This window comes from Lathyrus oleraceus, chromosome 5 (genome assembly GCF_024323335.1).
Source record: "Lathyrus oleraceus cultivar Zhongwan6 chromosome 5, CAAS_Psat_ZW6_1.0, whole genome shotgun sequence".
Taxonomy (NCBI): domain Eukaryota; kingdom Viridiplantae; phylum Streptophyta; class Magnoliopsida; order Fabales; family Fabaceae; genus Lathyrus; species Lathyrus oleraceus.
The window spans coordinates 585234708-585244211 of record NC_066583.1 but is presented as its reverse complement, the minus strand read 5'-3'; positions in this window follow the sequence as shown (position 1 = coordinate 585244211).

Here is a 9504-nt window from a genome sequence, read left to right as displayed (position 1 = left end):
GCATATGGATGTTTAGAATACATGGGAATTTTTATGGAATATTTGGTGACATTTCCTATTTGATTGGAATTTTTCCCTCTGTTTAGTCATTTGTTGATTTTTTGTGATACATGTTTGTATTTGCTTTGTGAAATTCTGGTCATTAATTGGATGAGTGTGAAATTTGGTATGAGCATTGTAGACATCTTATAGAACATTTTGGCTTTGATCCCATTCATTTATCATGTTTTGTCACTGTTTTATGATTGGTGGAAGTGGATGCTTGTTTTGATGCCTTGTGTTGGCTTGCTTGAACTTGGCTGGACTTTTTGAATTTCATTGCCATACTTCCTCTAGTCTAAATAGCATGAAATTTGATATGCTACTCATTGAATGTGTTCTGTTTAGGCTTGAATTTTTGTGGAATTTATTGAGCTGTTTTGATATTGATTTGATTGTGATCATTCTGTTTGCTCTAATATGTTTCCAAAGTGCCTAGTTTGGCATGTTTTGTATATGAAATGAATTTGGTGCATAGTTTTGGTGTGAGACCAATTGGATTCTCTTCTTGCTTGATAAATCTTGGTTTTGATCAATTTTTACTTGCTGTTTTGAATTTTTCATCTCCTTTTGACCCTAGGCTTGTCCTAGTGGTCTTGTTTCTCACGTTTGGATGTGATTTTCAGGTTGAAGAAGCAAATGCTTTGAGGATGTTAATTCAAGTTGATTGAATTTGGTTAATTGTTGTGAACTAACTTGTGTGTTTTGTAGGATGCTTGGCTCACTTGCTTTGAGCTTGTGCTTGGCTCACTTGAGTTGATTGTGCTTTGCACATTGCATTGTCTGATTATACATTGTCTGTTGGTTCTGATGCTGTTCGTTTTGACTTTGTGATTGGTATACTGACTGAATTAGATTGATTTCAGGTACTTTAGTCGCTAACAGTTCCCTTGAGAACTTGCTTGTGCTGCTGCTTGGTTGTATAAACCAATTGAGGTAGAATTTCTTTTCTCCATGTAGTCTGGAAGACCTGGCCTGTTACTTGGCCAGGCACCTGTCTGAAGTCCTCCTTAAGAGGCGATGATTGTGATTGTTTAACTTTGTCCCCAAGCAGGAAAAGACCTTGATTAAGGCAATTGGCAGAACCCAAGGGATGTGCAATCCATCCCCTGCTATTCATGTTGAGTTGTCCTTCTGCTCACACCACTGTGTTGATGCATTGGGACATTAACCCAAGATCAGTTGAGTCAGAGTCATGAGTGTAGAAGGGTTCCCACTTTCTGAACCCACACTCCTTTGTCTGAAGCTCTCCCTGGCCAGGGATAAGAGCTGTGAAGTCTAATCTTCACTCACCTTTCATCAGCTTCACCCTGACTCTCAATGTCAGGGTTAAGAGCTAATACCACCCGGATACAGGTGACTTGCCTTGGCAGTCTAACCCTTTGTTTGAGAAGCGAACGGCAGACATTTGTCATGGGCAGTTGTATCAAATTCGGATGAAGAGAGCCTTTGATCAGAAAGTGCATATTCGATGCTTCCAAGTCGGAGATTTAGTGTTGAAAAGGATCCTTCCTCCTCAGACAGATCACAGGGGCAAGTGGACTCCTAACTATGATGGACCATATATTGTCACCAAGATTTTTGATGGTGGAGCCTTAATGCTTGCAACTATGGATGGTGAAAACTTCACTTCCCATGTGAACTCAGACGCAGTTAAAAAATACTTCGCATAAAATAGACCCGCTGGACGATAAAAAGAATAGTCCAGGCAAAAAAATGGGCATCCTGGCGAACCAAGAAAATGAAAAAGGTTCGGGAAAAAGTTAGGGATTAAAAAATGAAAAGTTTGTACACCCGGTAAGTTAAAAACCTGAAAGGGCAACTTAGGCAAAAATGGGTATCCCCGGTGGATTGAAAACCCGAAAGGGCGATCCAGGCAAAAGTTAGGGATTAAGCGAATGGCTGCATTCTGAGTAGTTCTAAATATCATCTCGTGTCGATAACCGGAAACTTCCGAAGGATAGGAAACAGTCCAATCACCTTTTTCAGAAAGCTGATCATCTGGAGGATCTTCAAGACGAGCGAATCATAGCAGAATTGGAACCCGATAGAAATCCATTTCACATTGCCATTAGATTAATCTTTGTTTTTATCTGTTGTGCAATTACCTCTTTCAGGGATTGCTTCCTGATGTAAATACCTATTTAGAGGCCACTCAATCAATAAAATCATGTTATTCAGTACATCTCTGTGTTCATTTTCATTTTACTGTTTGTTTGCAAAAATGACGTCCGAATTTTTGATAAACATTGCATCATGAAACATAAGAGCTTTACAGGTACGTGCTTAATAAACATTGAAAATTGCTGTAAATTTTAAGTGCTTTGGATCGTCTATTCAGAACAGGTACACTCGGGGCATTTCCTTAAGGTCCCCATCAAATGATCGCGGATGTTTTTCCTCAACAGTTGGAATTTGATATCTTATCCCCGCAGAGCTGATCCGAGCATTGGATTCTTCAATCCCCAGCAGGCTCTCACTACTGTACTTCCCCAAGCATTTGTTTCAGATTATACATTCACCAGTAGAGTCGACAGTGTCTGACTGTATATCCCTAGCGGAGTTGACAGTGCCAGACTGTATCTTCTCAGCAGAAGCGGCTGCTCCTCAGAGTTCGATGCCAGATCAATGATCTCGATGCTAGACCCATGGTCTCTTTCCTTGAAGCAGAATCTCGGCACCGTATCGGTGTTTGCTTCCCCTGCTGAGTCATCTCTCTCGCAGATTATGGTTGCCAGAACCACTGTCGCTTTCCTCAGCAGCAAGTTTTCAGTGCCATTCTCTCCCCAGTCAGAGCCTCGGTATTTTGTTATTTTCTAGAACACCGTGTGGTGGGTCATTTCCGCACAGAGTTCTTTGTGTTGTGCATCTCCAACAGCCTTGCCAGGGTCCAGAAGATGGTGATCATTTCCCCAACAGAATTCCTTGCCTCAACTTGGCGTTCTCTCTAATCAAACATTTCGCATCCCTGCATATAGAATCATATTGCATTGCATCCTCCCAAATTGCGTAGCATTTCCATTTTCATGGAGCATTACGCCATTGAAAAATTCAAACATACGCATGTAAAGCATAAGGCATTCTCGATATCCCAAGTGATAAGCCAGAAGTTGTTTCCAGTACTCAGACTGAAGATTGTTCATGACTTATCTTTATTATTCCCAGCAGGGGTCGTTGGCCCACGCGCCGCCTCAATTATCATTTTCCCTATTTCTGCCGATGCTGACAGGCATGAAAGTTTCCGGTATTCAGACCGAAGTGGCATTCAGGCCAGTTTTTCAATGTTCAGATCGAAGAAGTTTCCGACATTCAGGTCGATGCAACTTGTGGCATTCAGGCCAGTTTTCTGGTATTCCGACCGAAGTGGCATTCAGGCCAGTTTCCTGGTGTTCAGACCGATGTTTGATAATCTAATATCTTCCGATGTTCAGATCGAAGAAGTTTCCGACATTCAGGTCGATGCAACTTGTGGCATTCAGGCCAGTTTTCCGGTATTCAGACCGAAGTGGCATTCAGGCCAGTTTCCAGGTGTTCAGACCGATGTTTGATAATCTAATATCTTCCGATGTTCAGATCGAAGAAGTTTACGACGTTCAGGTCGATGCAACTTGTGGCATTCAGGCCAGTTTTCTGGTATTCAGACTGAAGTGGCATTCAGGCCAGTTTTCCAATGTTCAAATCGAAGAAGTTTCTGACGTTCAGGTCGATGCAACTTGTGGCATTCAGGCCAGTTTTCCGGTATTCAGACCGAAGTGGCATTCAGGCCAGTTTCCCGATGTTCATACCGATGTTTGATAATCTAATATCTTCTGATGTTCAGATCGAAGAAGTTTCCGACATTCAGGTCGATGCAACTTGTGGCATTCAGGCCAGTTTTCCGGTATTCAGACCGAAGTGGCATTCAGGCCAGTTTCCCGGTGTTCAGACCGATGTTTGATAATCAAGTATCGTCCGATGCTCAGATCGAAATCATTTCCAGTATTCAGATTGGTGAGTGGCATTCAGGCCATGGTCATTTCTGTGTTACCATTTATTTTGGTATTCAGGCTAACATTCCTTGTTTCGGTGTTCAGACCGACTCTCACCGTACCAGACGGATTCTTTTTCAAGACCACCTCTTGGCCGATTCTGACAAGCATTGTTACTTCATTTTTTTCACTTCAGTGTAAATTTTCGGGCTTTTATCGTATTCAATCACTTGATACCTCGAAAGTGCGAAAGCCGTTGCTATCTTCCTTTCGGGTTTCTAGTTGATTGAATATGGGCAGCTGTAATACCCCAAAATTTACCCTTCATTTTTCTTGGAAGCATGGGATTATGTTTTACACTTCATTAGCATCATATTAGGTCATACTCATTGCATACTGCATTAGTGACATGGAGATCAGGTTTTGATCGATCACTCCTTAACAGAAGGAGCCCACACAAAGCAAGATTGAGAATTGGACTTCATTTTCTAAGTATACAAGTCTCAAGGGTCTCAGGGGGGTCCAAGTATCTTATTATGGTCCTCAGTTCATCAGTGAAGGATTCAAAGCTATCAGAGTGTTCATCTGGATTTAATCAGAAATTAGGGTTTCATGGCTACCTGCAACAGGCAATGTTTGGTTGGAAGTAGAGGAGCTCATCCATGTCATGATTAGAGAGGCATCTTGGCCTAGGAAGATTCACAATTATCTCAGAAAGATCCATTGGCAATCAGTGCAATCAGTTCCTGATCATTTTGCCCTAAAACTAGGGTTTGGTATAAAATCAGTTTATTTCTGATTCTTTGGGTGAAACTCTTTTCCGTGGCCCTCCATATGTCCACAAGGGTCTACATACAAAAAATCAGCTCTTTATTTGAGCTAGAAGTGCTTCAATTGATCAATGGAATCGGGAATTAGACAGTTTGGGAAAAGTCAATTGTGGGGGTCAGAAAAGTCAACTCATGACATTTTGAGAGTGGAATCTCAAAATCCATGTCTAGGGGATCCTACATGTGAAATTTGATCAAGGTTGGATCATGGATTCATCATTTAATTAGGAATTGGAAAAGTTACTTAATTTGGAAATGGTTGACTTTCCATTTAGGGCAAGTTTTTATTATCGTTGCACTCACTTTAAGCCCATTTTTAATCAAGATAAAAGCTCCATTTGAAAATTTCTCCTACATGAAAGTTGTTCCTCTTGTTCCAAGCTTTCTATAGATATAAAGTTTGCTCCATTTGGATTAGAATTGAGAAAGTTATGCTTAGTCAAAGTGAGACATTTTTTTAGGACACTTAGAAAAATTTCTAAGTCCAAAATCTTCAAAATTTGTCAAGACTTCTTGGCCAGTTTTCTTGCACTTCAAGACATTATTTAAAAATACTTTATTCAAAAAAATTGTACCTTGCCATTTCCTCTTTCACATCCTTTTGGAATCATCTCATTTGGATCCATGGTTTGAGAGATACATTCATTTAAAGTGGGCACCATGACTTGATTTTCTAGGCAGATTTTGGGTCTGGCTGGCCCAATCAGATTTTCTAAGCATGCTCCACAAACCAGTCACGTTTTTTTTTTACCTTTTTTGGCCATGTATTGGACATCCATTCACTTAAGTTTGGCCCAAAATAACAACATTTTACACCTCACTTCACACTTTTATTCTTATGGATAAATCACTTATTAAAAAGCCCACGAGAACACCTAATCCACCCTATTTAAGAAGCTGAAACCCTAACCTTAAAGGAGCATTGGAATTTCGTGGAAAGGAGGCAAAACTTCATCACATATCAGATTCCATTCCACTTCTATTTTCCATTAGGTAATCATCTCTTCCATGGCCATGTTTTGATATATCTACGCTTGCTTACCATGTTCATCACCATTAATCCTTCCATTTTCATATTTCTTTTTCTTATTTAAAATATTTTAGTCATCCATAAAATTACCCAAAAATATTTTTCACTTTTCTTAACGTTTTATTTAATTTTATATAATTTTTATTTTCGTATTTTTTTAATATTAATATTTTATTTTAATTATTTATTCTAAATGGTCCATTTTAACACACTTTTTTTATTGATTTTATTTTTATGACTTAAAATTATTGTTAGCATTTGATTTTTGGGATGAAGGTTGACCACTGTCTCATGGTCATCCTGACCTTTTCTTGGAATTTTATTTCACATTTTCAGTTTATTTCGGATTTATTTTTGACCTAGTTTGGTTGGTTGACTTTTAATTTGACTTCTGTTTTATTTTAATTATTCACATACCAATTTTCATTATTTTTAAAACCTTTTTGGGGAACGATGATGTCCTGATCCCACCTTATTTATTTTAAATTTTCATAATTTTCTTGATTAATTTACTATTTATTCTTGATTTATTTCTAACCTAGTCTTATTAATTGACTTTTGGTTTGATCTATGTTTTATTTTAATTAATTCACGTGCCAATTTTCATTATTTTCAAAATATTTTTGGGGGATGATGATGTCCTGACCCCATCTTATTTAGTTTAATTTTTCATAATTTTCTTGATTAATTTGCTATTTATTTGTTATTTTTTAAGTTGACTTGAATTTTCAGTTGATTTCTTTATGATCGATGTTTGACTTAGGGATTGCTTATGGCAATTGAAGAGATCTTTTGATCCTCCCTCGTTCATCTCATATGCCATGTGTTAGAGGCCTTTTACCTTGATTTTATTTGGTCCTTACTTCATTTCCTGATTAAATTATTCAGTGGACCCTTCGTGTGTATATTTTCATCTGTTATCTTTTATACTTGTTTCTCTCATTCATGCTTTCTATTGCTTGATTATTTAACATGTTCATACTCCCATGCATTATTTAAATGCTCCATTATTTTATTCTTTGGTTTGATTATATATTGTTTGTTTATCCAATCTGATTGATAACTGTTGCCTACTTGTATGATGTATGAGGCATATATTCTTATTATTTGTTTGCCATGAACAATCCCCATTTATAACAAATGTACCCCTCTCCCATAAAATTTATAATATTTATTTCTTTATTTCTTTAGTCACCTGTTAATACAAGAATTAAAACGAACATCCGATAACCATTTCAAAATAAGATCAAAAGCTCGATCCAACGTCGAGTAATCATTTTCAAAACTTAACAGAACCAGCACACATTCATCCATCCTCTTGTAAGTCGATTGCCTCAGGCATCGCCATCTACCTGTAAGTCGATTGCCTCCGGCATCGCCATCTACCCTTATCCGTAACTCCTCTCCGCGCTCCATCTGTCAACTCTTGTTCTGTTTAGGTAGCACTCATTAGGTAGAACCCTTTGTATGATAACATAGGTAGAATTCCCTTATTCTTTGCATGCTAACATTAGGTAAATGTTCCCCTCTGTAAATCCTAACACATAGGTCCATATTGCATGACAACTCTAGAGCAGAGCTTCCCCATTTTTAGACCTACCGTGCGTCTCCGATCTTGTGGCATGTCAGTCCGTTCTATTGCAAAGAGGTAACTGCCTAAGACTCGATTCAGCGAGCTGCGACACCTATTACTAGGACATTGAACACACTGCCCACCCTCCTTTGACACAACTGGTGTCCTCTTTTGTAAGTCCATGTTTAGATGGCAATCCTTAACCCCTAGTTAGTCGAACTACGTTTTGCTTTGATTCTCATTCCAGATGAGATACGTAGGCATAAGACGCGATGTCTTACCGAGCACGCTTCTCTTTAACCCATAGGTAGCCGAGCTACGAAGACTCTGATTCTCATACTCAGATGAGATACGTAGGCAGTGGATGCGACATCCTTGCGAGTCATTTTCTTTTAACCTTCCTTTTAGTAAATTGTACTTTAGATATACCTACACCCTTTAGACTAGAACAACACTTATGAAAAGGGCTCCCTAGGAGTACCTAGGATGTTTTGGGTGCTTAAAACCTTCCCATTGCATAACCAACCCCCTTACCCAGATCTCTGACATTTTTACTAGTTTTTTATTCGATAAAACTTTTAGGTTTTTGTTCGCTTTCTAACCATTCCTTTGGATAAGTAGAAGTGCGGTGACGACTCGACTTGTATGGTTTACCTTGGATTTGGTCAATATCTCTAATGGTAACGAATACCCCGCTACACCTTCCACGAAACAAAGCTAGGATGAGGAGAAGGAATATTCACAAATGAATTCTTATAAATATGACACATTGCAGTTTTGTAATACCATTTATTATTTTTATCATAGAAAAAACAAAAATGAGCAATGGTCTTTTTGGAAAATGGAGTCAGACCATGAGCCAACTGAGCATCTGATGATATGATCCTTGTCCTATTCATAATTAGTTGAGTAAAGGACGGGAAGAATAACAGTTTGCTATTAATTTTGTTGCAAACAATGATCATTTGATCAATATACTTGATCCAATTGACTAGGTGATAATAAGTAGTGTTTCGATCGCTTTTCACATTTGAATTAATCGTTTATCTAGTAAATTTTATGCATTTTAGTTCTATTTGACTTATGTTTTCATGTTTTCTTTGTTTTTTAGGATTTCTGAAGGTGATCGAGTGAATATAAGTTGAGCCAGGAAATACTGCAAGAAGACACATGAAGAATGCACAAGAAAGCATATTCAATAGTGAAAATAAAGACATTCCAGTCTGGATGTAATGTCCCTAAGAGGAAACTTCGCCATTTTTGTATTTTCCATAGTGCATGGTAGCGGGTATTACTGCTTGGCTGTAATACCCTCGGGCAACATAGGATCCTGTTTTGGCAGTTTTCTTTTTTGAGTTTTCATTACTCTATTGTTACATTCCGATGTTTATAGCTCCTAAATGCAAAATTATGTCATCCGTAATGACTCTAAGCCTACAAAAGGCCTTGTAAACTTCTGAATTCGACAGACGACACACTTTTCTACATTTTTCAAGTTCTTATAAAAGTCTCCATTGGAGCAAGTACTCAATTTAATCCAGGTTCTAACTTTCTTGTTTCTTTATAATTTATTTGTTTTATTTTTTGTTTATGTTTATACTTTTATTTATAAATATGTATGATTTTACCTTTGTCATGCTTGAATAGAAACTTTAGGACTTAGGACACGAGGACTATCTAGAAAACACGCCTCGTGTAATTTCCCTGATTTAAGTTGTATAATGAGTAATACATGTTTGTTTCATTTTCTATTTTTAAATGGTTAAGCCTGCTGTGAATGTATGAACGGGTTAGACATTAATTATATACTAAAATGGTATAACTAATGTCCGACTTAGAAATTTCGAACAATTGTATTTGAGGCGACGAAAGTGTATCACATCAATTGAGAGAAGATTTACTGCTTTAAAGAAAAAATAGATGTGGCCAAAGTATTCTAAATGGACGAGATATGTTGTTAAATCATGTATCTCATTAGTTATGAATCTGGTAATACGCTGACGAAAGTAGGCATTACGATTCTCAATTCAAACTATTATTAATTCAAATCTCTTCAAACCATTC